At 45.4% G+C, this 15,494-nt stretch overlaps 1 protein-coding gene across 3 annotated transcripts in view; it reads right to left on the minus strand.

The window, feature by feature from the left end:
• CEMIP2 (cell migration inducing hyaluronidase 2) overlaps window positions 1-15,286 on the minus strand; it is an 85,940-nt gene extending 70,654 nt beyond the window's left edge. For 2 of the 3 annotated variants that reach the window (XM_030293216.1, XM_030293214.1), the window contains exon 1: window positions 14,110-14,194. The gene's annotated coding sequence lies outside the window, so the exon portion shown is untranslated. Of the gene's footprint in view, window positions 1-14,109; window positions 14,195-15,193 lie in introns of those variants that run through there. The other variant, XM_030293215.2, reaches the window with a different exon arrangement.
• Between the last annotated feature and the right edge of the window lie 208 nt (window positions 15,287-15,494).

Below are 15,494 nucleotides of genomic sequence, written 5' to 3' on the forward strand. Positions count from 1 at the left end.
AAGGTCATTAGAGGATTGTGGTAAGAACTAGTGAGGATAGAGAAAAGATTTACGGCATCCCCAAAAAACACAATTCCTAAATTCAACTTTAATCACTCACTTGAAGGCAGAGTTAAATTGACCAGGGAAATACAGCTGACCCTTGAAGTGGGGGCACTTATCCCCCGCCACGCAGTCAAAAATCCATGTATAACTTTTGACTCCCCCAAAACGTAACGACTAATAACAGCCTACTGTTGACTAGAAGCCTTATGGATAACCAAATAGTTGATTAACACACATTTTGTATGTAATATACATTATATACTGTATTCTTACAACAAAGTAAACCGGAGAAAAGACAATGCCATTACGAAAATCCTAAGGAAGACAAAATACGTTGACAGCACTGGACTGTGTTTATGGGGGAAGATCCACATATTAGTGGACCCGAGCAGCACCGTGAGAACAGTGGTCAAGTTCCCAAGCTCTCTGACCAATGGCCGTTTCATCCACGAGATTGTTAGTACAGCCCCTGCAGCATTAGTGAGTCTGGCATTCTGAGAACAAAGAGGCACCTAACAGAAGAAAGAGGATGAAGAGGTCCCTCTGGGCTTTCAAGACTTCAAGGTGAGTATTAGCTGTCATTGTGAAGTTTTGACGACAGACCAATGTTTTTACTTCATACCCTACTAATCTGTTCCCGTTACATGTCGTTTTTAAGACGGCGGTCTTTCTAGTGGAAAACACACAGTACTATACAGAAGGAACACGTTAGCATTTTATGATGTATTTGAAGAGCTAAATCCCTAAACACAGATAGATAATCCAAAGTGGGGGGAGAAAAGTCATTCGTATTGAGTTGGGAAATGCACTCCATGCAAGTTTTGAAGCATAACTTTTGGTATTTGAATTATCTCGTATTTATTTACGGGATGACAGCCCGAAAGGCTTAGTAATAATTAATTAATTAAAATTTAGTATAGGTGCTGCCGAAGCCAGTACTAATTAATTAAAAAGTTAAATCACTAAATATAAATAAATAAATAGATAAATAGATAAATAGATAAATAGATAAATAAAATCATGCCATTAAAGATATTCACAGGGAATTTGGGCAAATATTTAAAATAGAACAGTTCATGGTGCCAGACTAGAAGTCTGGTGAGTATCGGGGTTTATATATCATAGCAGTAGCTCAGCTTTGGGAGTATCATTCATCATATTTGTCTACATTGACCAACTGGGAAAAGAAGGTAGAGGAATAAAAATTAAGATTTCTTGGCCTCTTATCCCTTCACTGCTTAGGGAAAAGTTTATAACGAAGGGCTGATTCTTCCCCCTCTTACCTCTAAAATAAGTAATACAAGAAATTACTAAGACTATGAAACTATCAACTTAAAAGATAAAAATGCAAATGCTGAAAAAGGGGGAAGCATTCAAAACCTACCATTTTGGGGGCGCATGGGTGGCTCAGAGCCTGGAGTCTGCTTCAGATTCTGTCTCTCTCTCTCTCTCTCTCTCTCTCTGCCCCTCCCCTGCTCACACTCTGTCTCTCTCTCTCAAAAATAAATAAACACTAAAAAAATTTTTAAAATAGAACTACTAATTTTGTCAAAAAAAATTCGCCAAAAAGAAACCTTTAAAACTTCCTGTTACTTGAAACAAAATTCTTCTCTTGTATAAAAAGAATGCATAACCTTCAACAGCAACTCAAGGTGGGAGGGGGCCTGTACATTTGATAAGAACACTCAATTACAAGAAGTAATCACAGAAAATAATTTGTTTTGAAATTTCAATAACATTAAAGGAGATCAGGTTGGTAAGGGTTTCTTGGGCCTATAAAAATAAAAGAGCATGGGGCACCTGGGTGGCTTAGTCAGATGACTGTCAGACTCTTGACTTCGACTCAGGTCCTGGTCTCATGGTTCGTAAGTTCAAGCCCTGCATCAGTGCTGCTAGCACAGAGTCTGCTTGGGATTCTCTGTCTCCTTCTCTCTCTGCCCCTCCCCACTCGTGCACTCTCTCTCTCTCTCTCAAAAATAAACATTAAGAAAAAGAGAGACAGCATGATTTTAAGAAAACTGAGATATTCTCATTTAAAGTCAGCAAATGCTGTGCTATCCCATCCAAGAAACCCTTCCATCTCAGGATTCTGCAAGAAGTTCTGTCTGTTCTGCCCTGTACTCTGTGTAAAACTCTTGCTAGGGTGCTGCTGGCTGGCTGAGTCGGTAGAATGTAAGACTCTTGATCTCAGAATCATGAGTTCGAGCCCCACATTGGGTGTGGAGATTACTAAAAAATAAATAAATAGATCGATAAATCTCTTGTTGGATCATCTTGCTCTCTGCCTTATGTTCCAGTTAACGTGTAGACTTGTCCGTCCTTCAGTCAACTATAATAAGCCTCTTGAGAACAGGGACTATGTCTTACTCATCTTCGTATTCTCACAGGATCTTACACATAGTAGGTACTCACTAGGGGCTTGTGGAACTTTGATCAATATCCCTCTATAGATCACACATACACATATACACAGACTGGAATTTCCCACTTAATCTTTCTTTAACATCCTTGAGGCTCTGGGAAATTTGTCTAATCTATCTGTATCTATTGCCCCGGTTTAGGAAAAACTGAGAATGTTTACAACTTCAAGCAAAAAGGTCAAAGAATTAATTTTTACAAAATGCAGTCCTAGTGTGCAATCTAGCAGGTGACTAAAGGTATAATTCCCAGCTGCAAACAGGAATTCTAAAGATAAAGAGCAGCACCCTAGACAAGCCCAACCTTTCACAATATTTTGTAATAGTTTTAGCAATACAGTATGAAATGGAGTAGGCACACAGGAAAAAAGAAAGTGCTCCATTCCGCTTTATGTTGTTATGCTGACGGCCAATAAATGCTGTGATCTGGGTCACTTGGCTGGCTCAGGCAGTAGAGCATGTGACTTTTGATCTCTGGGTTATGAGTTTGTGCCCCAGGGTGGTGAGTTCAAGCCCTACGTTGGACACAGAGCTTAATTTGGAAGAAGAAAAAAAAAAAAAAGGCGGGGGGGGGGAATATAGAAAAATTTTTGAAAAAAAAATGTATTGAAGGAGTCTTCTCAATACAGACATAGCAGCAGTAATTCAAAATTAATAAGAGCTCTTTAAAAGGACGGAGTTTTGAGGCGCCTGGGTGGCTCAGTCAGTTGAGGTCTGACTTCGGCTCAGGTCATGATCTCACAGCTCGTGAGTTTGAGCCCCGCGTCGGGGTCTGTGGCTGACAGCTCGCAGCCTGGAGCCTGCTTCTGCTTCTGTGTCTCCCTCTCTCTCTGCCACTAACCCACTCTCATTCTGTCTCTGTTTCTCTCAAAAGTAAATAAACATTAAAAAAAAAATTTAAAAGGACCGAGTTTTCACATGCTTTCTACTGCGGAGACATGAATATAGAAGACAAAAACTGCTTCCTACACACGCTTATCACTTACATGGTGCTTGAGGGCACTTGGTGCCAGAAGCTGTATATTCAGTCCCCCCAATCGCGCAGCCCCTCCAACCCCGTGGGGAGGGGCTCTCATAGCCCATGCTATGCCCTGCATACTGACCCCATCATAGTGAACACTTAATGAAAACTCACTGCTTTTGATTCATTTAACCCTTTTTAAATCCCGCCTGCACTTGTTTCAAGAACTTATTTTTGAATGGAAAATTTAGGCTTATAGGAATAGTCAAGAAGCTGGCATGATCTCAAGCTTATTCTTCTTTGATCAAGGACATAATTTTGGAAACAGTGTCCAATCTAAAGGTCACTTCTGCAAGTTACGGTCTTCATTTTCTAAGAGTTTCGGTACAACCGGCCAAACTCTGGCCAAGGAAACTTCCTTTTATTAAGATCTTGGTAGCTCTTCATAACACACTCACTGGTATGCTTAAGTCACAATAAAAAGTAAACCATGCCAGGAACGAGTGGTCATTTGTGAATTACCTTGAAAATAAATGATAGATGTTTATAATTATTAGTAATTATGACCTAGTTAAAATTTTAACCAGCTCCTAACGGCTTTGAACTTCCAATTAATGGTTTCAACTTCCAATCTCTCATGTTTAGGAAAAAGATAACACAGAATAACATTAAGGAACCAGGTTTAGGGTTTGGGAGGGCGGTCGGGGGTTTCTTTAGTTTTGTGGTAGATTCGGACTACGTCTACAGTTGCTAAACAATGAGCTCAATACTTCAATCATATAAAACTGTTCAGTAAGAAACTTAGCACAACTGGCTTGTAGCTCCTTTAGTTTCTCAAGCTGTCAAATAAATACTTAAGTCTGATTCATATGTTTGTGAAGATAGTGTATTTAAACAGATATTATAAAGATTTTCAAAAAAATGATGGTTGAAAAAGTTTCTGGGGGGAAAAAATCCTTCTACAGACAGTTACCAGGAATATTTTTTAGTGCATATCGTATTCCCAGAGCACACAGGATAAAGTACATTTTTAAACAATGCTCCCCGCAAAAGAATTCAATATAAATGCTAGGTCTATACATAGAGCTGTTTGGGAGAAAACAGACAGATGGTGGGGAAAGATTAAGTTCACTTTCCCTCAGAGATCTGCCTCATTTGTGTAAGCATACTCCCAGAGAATCCAATACCCAGAGACCTCCAAATGGGACGGTGCCTTCACACAAGACACATTCACACAAAAGGGTAGCCTTTTTGGCTTTTCTTTCAACTCTCCAAACCAAGACGAGTCACTATCACCTGCAAATGTCTGGTATGTTCCCAAGGAATAAGACACTTTGCACAGTTAGTTTCTTTACATTAAATCTGGTTCACTTTTACTAAGCTGATCATACCCAGGCCAATGTTTCCAGGAAGAGGGGAAGAATTGGCCTTTCATTATAAACCTTTCCCTAAGCAGTGAAGAGATAAGAGGCCAAGAAATCTTAATTTTTATTCCTCTACCTTCTTTTTCCAGTTGGTCAATTTAGACAAATATGATGAATGATACTCCCAAAGCTGAGCTACTGCTATTACATATAGACCCCGATTTTTCTAGTCTGGCATCAAGAAGTGTTCACATTATCTCCTCCCTCACAAGGAAATCACTCTCCCAGTACAGACTAACTCTATTAAAATATAATACTTGGGGGGGCACCTGGGTGGCTCAATCGGTTGAGCGTCCGACTTCAGCTCAGGTCATGATCTCGTGGTCCGTGGGTTCGAGCCCCGCGTCGGGCTCTGTACCGACAGCTCAGAGCCGGGAGCCTGCTTCAGATTCTGTCTCCCTCTCTCTCTGCCCCTCCCCCGCTCATGCTCTGTCTCTCTCTCTCTCTCTCTCTGTCAAAAATAAATAAACATTAAAAAAATATATAATACAGGGGAGCCTGGGTAGCTCAGTAGGTTAAGCATCTGACTTCAGCTTAGGTCATGATCTCCGGTTCGTGAGTTCCAGCCCTGAGTCAGGCTCTGTGCTGACAGGTCAAAGCCCGGAGCCTGCTTCAGATTCTATATCACCCTCTCTCTCTGTCCCTCCCCTGTCCTCTCTCTCTCTCTCTGTCTCTCTCTCTCTCAAAAATAAGTAAAAATAAAAAAAATTTTTAATATAATACAGAGAAATTATAAAGAATCTTTTAGGGGCTCCTGGGTGGCTCAGTTGGTTGGGCGTCCAGCTTCGGCTCAGGTCATGATCTCATGGTCCATGAGTTTGAGCCCCACATCAGGCTCTGTGCTGACAGCTCAGAGCCTGGAGCCTGCTTTGGATTCTGTGTCCTCCCCTCCCCCCCACTCTCTGCCCCTCCCCCACTCATGCTCTGTCTCTATCTCCGAAATAAACATTAAAAAAAAATTTTTTTTTAAATGAATATCTTAAAACTATAAATCTCCTCCAAAGACTACGTTGACTAAAAATTATTTTTGGTCACTAAATATTGAGTCAGAATAAGTATTCTTTAAAGCAAAAAGAGGAGATACCAAGTAAAATGCGTGCATTTTTAATAACTGTGTATTTCTGGTGACTGTATAGTTTGAAATCCTATTTTTTTATCAAGTTTTATAAAAATGCAAAAAAATAAAAGCTAGGAGACATTTGTATCTGCTTAGAAATTCACTTTTCAGAAAAAAAAAAAAAAGAAATTCACTTTTCAGTTAAGCTCTGCTCTCTTTGCTGGAATACTACAGTCAGGGAATAGTAGACCCCCAGAAAACAAAAATTAACCAAAATACAAAGAGGTGGCTTATGTTAAAAACAACAAAACAATAAATACTGAGTTTATGGGCCTGTATGGAAGAAATTCAGATTAGCAAGCCAGCTACAATTTCACTAAAGTGGAGATATCCTCGGCAAATTACACTGGACTCTCCTGTTAAATATAGATCCCTCAAAACAAAGAGTCTTATTTACGATATCTAACGCCCAAAAGCGAACCAAGTGAACACTTTCGCGTCTTAAAGTTACAGAGGTGACCTTTAAGACATATCTTTAATTATATTCTTATAGTCCTCCCATTTACGCAAGATACAGGAGGCAGGTGTCTGATTTTCCTGACACCACACACGCTCGTTAATCCCGTCTTTTCCAAATCTGTTAAGCATCTCCATGAAAAGCAAGGCTTGACCCCAAAGCCAAGATGGCTGACAGAGTGAAAAGGCTGAACATTACCGTGGGCAACAAAAGGGAAGCAAAAGAGAAAAGACAGACCTTCAGACCAACAGGGGAGAAAGGCTGATAGTGAAGAATTATCTCACACTCCTTACCCCGTCGAAAATAAATCTTAAAAGAGCAAAGTATGTAGGCCCTGGGTGGAAGGAAAGAACTAAGGGTAAACACAACAGGAGAAAGAACAAGGCTTCCACTTGGGAAGCTGGAGAAAGGAGAGGGTCAGTTTACCTCCCAGTCCTCTGCTCTTCACGTCTGTTTCTTTTCCTGATGATTATTCCTCAGATTCCTTTTTCTCCTTAATCCTTTCTGTTGAAAAGCTGCCCCCTTTCTCCCCTCCTTCCCAATGCTCCTTGGGCCACCCCCCTTCGCCCTTGTTCCCCACAGGCTGGGAGGACACAGCAGAGGCTCCCACCCTGCTGACAGTGACGGATGACTGCCAGGGGCACACAATGGCAGATGAAGGCGTGTCATCAGCCTTGCAGCTGGCCTTCGAAAGAAAGAACCGAAGCCAACGTCTGACCTGAGGGAGGCTGATTTAATTAAGGTTACTGCAAAGGGCACAACTGTCTGCAGGCTGCATTCTCCGCGAGCGCTGGGGACAAAGCTTGAAAATACTTCTCAGGGAGAAAGAGCCAAGGAAGTTATGTTGGCTAAAATGTTGAAAGGGAGGAAAAAAGTAAAGGCAACAGAGATAGGTTTGATAAACAAGCACAAATGCACCAAAAGTCCATGATCCCCTGATACACAGACATCAAGATACAGGGACCATAGGAAACATATAACGGGTATGTTTGGACATGCCTTTCAAACTACGAAATATCCCAGATGAATAATGAGATGCCCAGAGTGAAGTGATCTGGGGCCCCTCAATCCAGCATCAAAGCAAAGTTCCTACCAATGGCAGGACCAGGACCAGAATCCAAATGTCCTGTTTCTTTCACCGACAACCTCGAGCCTATTTTTAATACAATTTTCCCCACTGAGAGTAAAGGCTTGCCCGAGAGGAAAAACATTCAGGCTTGAGCATCTCTTATGAGACAAGGATTCTGCTAGATGACAGGGACCCAGTGGTGCACAAACAAACAAATTCTCTACCTTCAACGAGCTCAGAGCTCAGTGTTGGGGTGGAGGCTGTCAGGAGATGAGCCAAGTAAAGAAGTCATTACAATGCACGTGAAGCAGACACTGGGCTGGGGGGTTCTAAAGAGGTGATCGCCTGAGTTTATTAGATCTCGGTGAATGGAATAGAGGTATATTTTTAAAAGCCCTGGCGAACTGACTTACCCAAATGCGTATCACCAGACTACTACTAATAGCTTCTTTTTGGATGTGCAAAGTGAAACCTACCACTGAACTCTGCCACTGAAATGACAACACACTGTCCAACAATGACCACTATGTGGGGGAACCAACAGAAGCCTTTCGTAGTGTCTGGAAGGCTTGCAGGCAGAGTGTTACCTGCAGATGAGTGCCCGGCCGAAATAAAAACAGTCACAGTGCCCGGTCTCCCGGGGCATGTGAAATCTAGGCCTGCCAAAGGGACCATATCACACCTCCTCCGGTCTCGATGTTCATCAAAACTCAATGGTGCCAGAGCGTCAGCAAGGAGGACCAGTGAATGAGCCATTACTCAGCACTAGAGCAGTGTTTAGACTTTGCAAGCAGAGCAGGGACAGAATACAGCCAGCAGCAGCGGGACAGGCAAACAGAGGCTACGTGATCAACTCAACGACTGCAAACACAAGCAGGGAGCAAGAAGAAACACTTTAAGGTTAAAGCCAAGCCCAGACCACATGGTAAGTAGGCAGGGGGGAAAGTTATCCGTGAGCTAACAATGTACAATGTACATTGTGACAATGTACAATGTACAATGTGAAGCACGACCACGTGGAGAGGACAGGCAGTATCTAAATCAGTCCAAGCACTTGGGAAAGCAGCTATTAACATTAATCAAAAGACATTATTAACATGCAGAAAAGACGATTCATCTTCCGTTTGGCCTTTCCAGCTACACCTTCACGCACACCCTACTTGCTCCCAACTGCTAGCTTCTCAACATCACTAGCCCTTCGTTTCTATCTCAGCATGTCCTCGGGGGGCTGGCGAATGACTGTCACCAAGTGCCCACTGAACAATTAAAGGTGTCTTTTGCACTAATGAAATATATTTTTTTAAATCCTCGTATGAAGTTGATTTTATAGAGGTGGCGCTGGTGATATGAATAAACAATAAGACGTGTGTTTTTTTACCACAATAAAAAAAAAAAAGACTCATTTTCCTCATTCCTTCTGAAACAGGAATCAGGCATTTGTCCTTGTGCTAAACTTAATCTTTCCACTCCCTAAAATGTTAATAATTAATTTTCCAACCCCAACCCCACTGTATGTGAAAAAAACGACTCATTCTGGAGGGAAGTGAGTCACCATTAGTGAGGGCCACTGTAACAACAGAAGGTTGGCCGTCTCCAAGTACAAGCCAATAATTAGGCAAGAGCCCTCAAATCAATAACAATTTCTTACTCTTTGGACAGACTTCATAACTAGACGTGACCAAGACATCTGGCTTGTGGTGGATGTTCATGTGTTTTAAGATACTTACATCAAATTCAGAGTCAATGTGGACAATTCTTTTTTCTCGGTGGCTCAGTATGGATCGTCTTAAATTGCAATCCTTTCAGGCAAAAACGTTCCAATCACACTTCTTTGCAGTGTTAACACCATTTTAAAAACTTTATTAAAGCTAAGACTGCTACAAGATCCCTGAGGCCAACTTTTCATAATATAAAATCCCCAAATGTTGCCAAATTTTAACTTATTGTCCAAACTGAGATGGAGCCCTGATAAAATAAATATAAAAGGTTTATCACTTGTTACAACGTAATGAAAATAAGTGTCATGTTACAAATCTGGCTACAAGGTTAGACTAATAACAATTTCAATGCAGATTTGCCTAACAGATCAAAGGACGGATTTTGGTGGGAGACAATTCCGTGTTTTTTAAGTCATACACAACGTCCCAGTCTGGGCCATTTTTTTTTTTTTTTAAAGAGACATTTTAGTAAAGACCCTACGCTTCATTCGTCTTTGCACTGCTCACAGCAACAAGCACAGAGCCTTGCACATCTTAGGAATGCAATAAAATATTTGCTGAACATAGTTCCTGACAACCAACATTAATGGCTTCCCAAAGCAAACACAGGGAAAACAAAAGAACATGCCAACATATTTCTAATATACTTTTAACCTATGGTTCACAACACAAATCTGAATAATGTTTCCAGGAACTTACTTCTTTTCAAAAATGTGCACTTCTACAATATTTTAAATTTGTGTACTATTAATGGAAAATGCAAGTAAAGCTAACATTATGGTTACATTTAGTTCCCTATTTGCCAGAAATGTATTATAAGTAACATCACCCCCACTGTGTGCATCATGTCATGTGTAGGTCCTCCCAAACAAAAAAGGTAGAGTATCTGCTTTAAAGCTGGGTGCAATGGGTTTCTCAGCCCAAATGCAAATCATTTCACCATTAAAACATTAAAATAACCAAATTGCTAACAAAACCAAACAGGAACTAATTAGAGTACATTAGAGGGGGAAAAAAATGCTGACCGGAAATAGGGACAAAGGGGTTCTTGTCCCTTGCTCGGCCATTAATTTACTATATGACCTTACCTAATTAGTTAGCCTCTCTGAGTCTCAATTTCCTCATTTTAATATTATTTTTAAGGCCCTTTCAAACTACAGGCTAAGATTCAATATGTCCTGAAAATTGATTTACATTTGTACTGCTTCCCGCCCCAAGAAAATCACACTGAACTGATAGTTTGAAAAATGTGAGTATGGATTTCTATCAAAGGCAATTTATTACACTGTCAGATGAGCTTAAGTTCATTTCAAGTGGGGAGTAAGGCAAGTACATTAAAGCAAGACGTGCTTACAGATTCAAGTTTCACCTAGACAGCGACTGTTTTGACTGTGAGAACAGCCTTTTCTTTAACAGCATCGTTGAAAATTACACCTCTTTATACATGGAGAAAACTAGTAAGGGTCATTTTCAGGATCTCGAAGATGCACATGCATGGCTTTTCCTTCCTTTTCCATATTCATCTTGTTAGGACAGAGGAAAGCAGAGGGGTTAGCTTGCCTTGGGAGACAGGGGAGGAACACGGCAGTTACCGAACAGCCCCAGACAAGCCCCTCTCAATGGAGGTGCTGTATGCACCAGCCCATCCTTCTAATTAATGCTCACCACCTGAATGCAATGAGAAGATTTCCTGTGGCTGGCATGGGAAGCTGCCTGGACAAGTTGAGGAATGCCATATGACAACAACCAGCATAAAGTCTGAAGAATTGCACTCAAGATGGGATTCGGAACACTCTGGAAAGGGTCAACAAAATAGAAATCTGTCACTGGAGCCAGCTGGACTGAGTTATGATTTGGATCTCTTCATTGCTCTAAAAAGAAAATATTTTTGTTTGTTTGTTTTAAAGCTTTTTGTCTTTTGTTTTTTGGTTGTTTTGTTTTGGGGGTTTTTGTTTGTTTGTTTTTGAGAATGACAGAGAGAGAGGGAGGGGCAGAGAGAGAAGAGAGAATCCCAAGTAGGCTCTGTGCTGTCACAGTAGAGCCCGATGAAGAGCTCAATCCCACGAACGTGGTATCATGACCTGAGCCGAAATCAAGAGCTGAACGCTCAACCAACTTTTGGCTTTTCAAGCCACCCAGGCTAAAAGAATGTACCCTAAAAAGAATGTACTTTGAAAGTACCTTGCGAGAGCAAACAGCACTAACTTGTATGGAACTTTAGTATATGCACAGCAAATTAAAGTTAAACCTGAAAGAATTCAATAAAATATGATTAAACTCATTCTACAGATGAACAAAGTGTGAAGAACTGGGGGATTTGGGCAGCACCAAAGGGTTAGCAAATGTCAGAGCTTCGCTTCAGACTGAACTCTGACTTCAAGTACTCCCATCTTTACATTTCAAAATGGTACCACTGACACCAGTGTTCTGTCCCTACTATTTCTGTCTGAATTTTGAAAATTTTAGTTTTCACCAAATTGCTTCCTTCCACCCACTGCTCCCAATCTGGTCCTCCTCTGGATTCTTAAAGGATTCTATGCATAATGCTCCCCACACTTACACACTTCCTGCACCTGTTTCCTTTCCTCTCAGCCTAGGCTCTTTCCTTTCAACGCAGAGACTGGCTCATCTTTCTTTACAGATGGAAGCCACACACAGGTGATCTTCGCTCCCTTGGACTTCCCAAGCTTTAACCACTCCATCCACCTCCCTCTGCCTGACAAGGTGGGCACTCGGACTGTTTCCAGAGGGCCTGACATGCAATGGGTGAACGAGAATTGTTAGTTGAATGCATGGTGGGTGGGTGATGCAATACTCCTCTTTTACAGCACTTTACAAGGTACACGTTTAAAACTTTACAAGGTACACATTTACATACGGTATCCCATGTGAGTCTAAGGCTGTGTATTTGATAATAATCCTCTAAATGCTCTCTTTCTGCACTGTGGTTCATCGTATCATCATTTGCAATTTCAGAACCCTGCCCAGAGGGACAGAGCTGGTAAACAGTAGCCTTTCAACTTCGGAAACAGCCCACAACTACTTTACTTTCTAGTTGGTCTTCTCACCATTCCCAAGAGAGCTTGGAAACAAGCTAGATGAGGTCTGTTGGAACAGGAATGAGGTGCCGTCCCCTGGTTTCCTGCCATGAAATCTGAGAGTCCTGAAAATCTGCAGGTTACAGGTTACATCAACAAAGGAGACTTTACTCAAACAATTCCGCCGTGACAAAAGAAATCTAAACAAGCAAGGGGTAAGGATTTACTGATTCCACCTCCCTGTCCACACAGCCCGCGGCTTCTGTCACTGGCTGTTGAAGCAGAACAGGTAGGTGATGATTCAAAATTCACTTCTAACCTTAATTTTCTGAGTCTGTAGACACACATTCGTCAGATAAACCAGCTTCACGAAGATTGAGTTGAAAGCCAAAAGCAGACTTCCACCCACACAGACTCTGACCCTGCAGTGCAGGTTCACAGAAAGCTGACGGGAGGAACTTTAGTGTCGAGAATACAACACCACAAGGTACTACCCAGTGTTGACTAAGCAGAAGGGCTAGTCCACTGTCTTCTCCTTTGCCCAGAAAGGCAAACCCCAAAGAGCCCTCTGAATAGCTAATCAAAGGCACACAACTAGAGCATGATGCCCACACCAATTTTGAAAATAGCAAGCTTCCTTCAAGGCTCAAAGATTAATAGCTCCATTTTTGCCAAACCAAAGAACCATAGGGCTAACTACATGCGTTTCTAACAGCCGTTTCCAACAGGTATGTCTGGCTGCCCTGAGGCTTGAGGCCTCCCTCAGCTCAGGTGAAACTTCCTTCCATCCCATTTCCTCTCAATTCTTATTTTGCTCCTGAAAACATCTGCACACCCTGCAATTACGCAACAGGGCATCGCATGGTTGAAATGAAACCAGGAGAGTGGACACAAGCCGGTGAGGGGCCCCTGTGTGGAATGAAAGTTCTTAAAATTATTAAGCACTCCATCCTTAACCCCAACTCCTGATGAAAGGAGACATATATCAAAGTCTGTTTTCCTAACCTTACGCAGAGAATTTAAGTGAGTGGTTTCCGCTCAACAGCGAGGTCTGGAGACAACCCTCAGCAGAGAGCATCCAGGGACATCAGGACCTCGGTTTTATTGCAAAGGATGTAGAAGCTGGCACTAACTACTGAATTCTGGGATCCTCACAGAGCGGGACGCCCCTCCTTTGCCAAGACCTCGCAACTCTGCAGAGGAAAGCTGGGCGTGGGGTCCAGGGCTCAGGCTATATTCCCCAGCTGTAAAGAAAGCTGCAAGCGATTTTTAAAGCCTCCCCTGACTTGAACTAACACAATGCGGGGTAAGGGGTGTGGGGTGCACCAACCCAGGGGAACAGTAAAGAGACAAAGGTCACCCCAAACGCGTCCGCGCGCGCGCTGAAGCCCAGACTCTGCAACGCACATTCTATCAACCTTTCACCGTGGTCAGCTTCCTGTGGGGTTTATCCCCCACCCCCACCCCCACTCCCACCCTCTCCGGAAAGTTTGCGGCTGTTCACACCGACTTTCAAAGGTCCATTGTTTCCTCCCCCGTAAACGTAATGAAAAGAGAGACGGAAAGAAAGAAAATCTAGACGTGGTTCCCAGACCCTTTCTTACGGAGAGGATTTGCTCCGGGGGAGTCCGGTTACTCCCGAACCCGAGAGGAGGGAGCCCGGGAGAGGCGGTGCGAGGGGGGAGGGCGGGAGGGTGCTTCGGGGGGCGGGAGGATGTTTTCCATTTCGGCAGCAGCAGATGCCTAAATGCCAGGCCGCCGGGAGCCGCGGTGGTGCGCGGGGCCGCCGTCGGCGACCTCGCGGTGGCCCCAGCAGGCAGCTGGGGAGGCGGGGCGGGGGGCGGGGGACCCTTTGCTTCTTACCTTCCCCTCCCCCGCTGAGCGTCGGCTACTTCAGGTGCCTACACCGCGGTCCAAAGAGACGGAGCCGAGCTCCTAGCGTCCCCGGGTCCGGATCTTCTCTCCATGGCCAGAGAGCCCGGGGAGCCCCGAGCCCGCGCCCGCCGCCGCCGCCACCGCTGCTTTTATGCAACTGGCAGCCGCAGCCTCAGCCTGGAGGTGAAACACTCTCCTCCCGGGAATGACGCGCACTTCCCTCCGCCTCCGCCTCCTCCTCCTCCAGCCCCGACACTCGGGGGCAGGGGCCTCGGCTCGCTCGCTCGCTCCCGGAGCAGCCGCTCGGCTTTCTCCGCTCCTTCTCCGCGGGGAGGAAGAGAAGCTCGGCCCTGGCGGCGCGGGCCGGAGCGTCCCCGCGACGACGGGAGGAGGCGGCAGCGCGGGGCAGAGCGGGGTCCCGGGAGTCGCGCTTGTCCCTGGTCGGCGGGCGCCGCGGCTCGCGAGGGTCGCGCTCAGCCTCCGCCGGCCAGACAAGCCGCCCGGCTCTGCTGGGCCGAGGGCTGCGGATTGGGCTGGCGGGCGGGCGGACGGGACGCAGGAGGCGGGGGCAGAGGAGGGGCCTGCGGCCGGAGGAGGCGGTGGCCGCGCTGGGCTCCTCCCGCCGCCCGGCTCCGCGGGAGCTCGGGACCCGGCGCTGAGCGCGTCCGGCCGCGGCTGCAAGCTCCTGCTGGGCTCGGCGGACCCTGAGCCGGCGCCCCCGCCACCTCGCGGCTGAGCCCGACCGCGAGCCCTTCTCACCCGCGGCTGGACCTGACAATGGGCTCCCATCACCCCCCCCCCCCCGCCCCCGGCGGAACCTGCTCGCGCATCTGGTCCTGGCCGAGCCTGACACTGCGCCCCCATCACTCCGCGGCTAAGCTGGACACTGCACCCCCATCGCCTCCCGGCTGAGCCCTGGCTGCGCCCCAACACCCCTCGGCTGAGCTGGACTCCGAGCGCCCTCATCGCTCCCGGCTGAGCCACACTCGGAACCTCATCATCCCCAAAGGGACTTCCAGAACTCCCGAAAAAATTTCTGCGCGTTCCGCCGGCGCAGCGCGGCCGCCCCCACCTGGCCAGCCACGCGCGCCGGGTTCTTAGCCCTTTCCGAAGACACCGCCCGCTCTCTGCCTCAAGACAGCTCCTCGGGCAGCTCGGAGCGGCCGGGGCAACCGGCTCTCCAGCCAGAATAAATAGAACGACGTTTCCCCACGCCCCCTGCCCGCGCCACTCTGGAGTGGCTGCGGCTTGCGGGAGTGGCGCTCGGCAAGCCACTCCCCGGCCCACCCCAACGCCCCTGGACCTCTCTATGTATGGACTCCTGCTCGGGAGCTGGAGGAGCTCCAGCTGCCACCTCCCCGCCCCTCGCTGGA

Source organism: Lynx canadensis, chromosome D4, assembly GCF_007474595.2.
Source record: "Lynx canadensis isolate LIC74 chromosome D4, mLynCan4.pri.v2, whole genome shotgun sequence".
In the NCBI taxonomy this organism is placed as follows: domain Eukaryota; kingdom Metazoa; phylum Chordata; class Mammalia; order Carnivora; family Felidae; genus Lynx; species Lynx canadensis.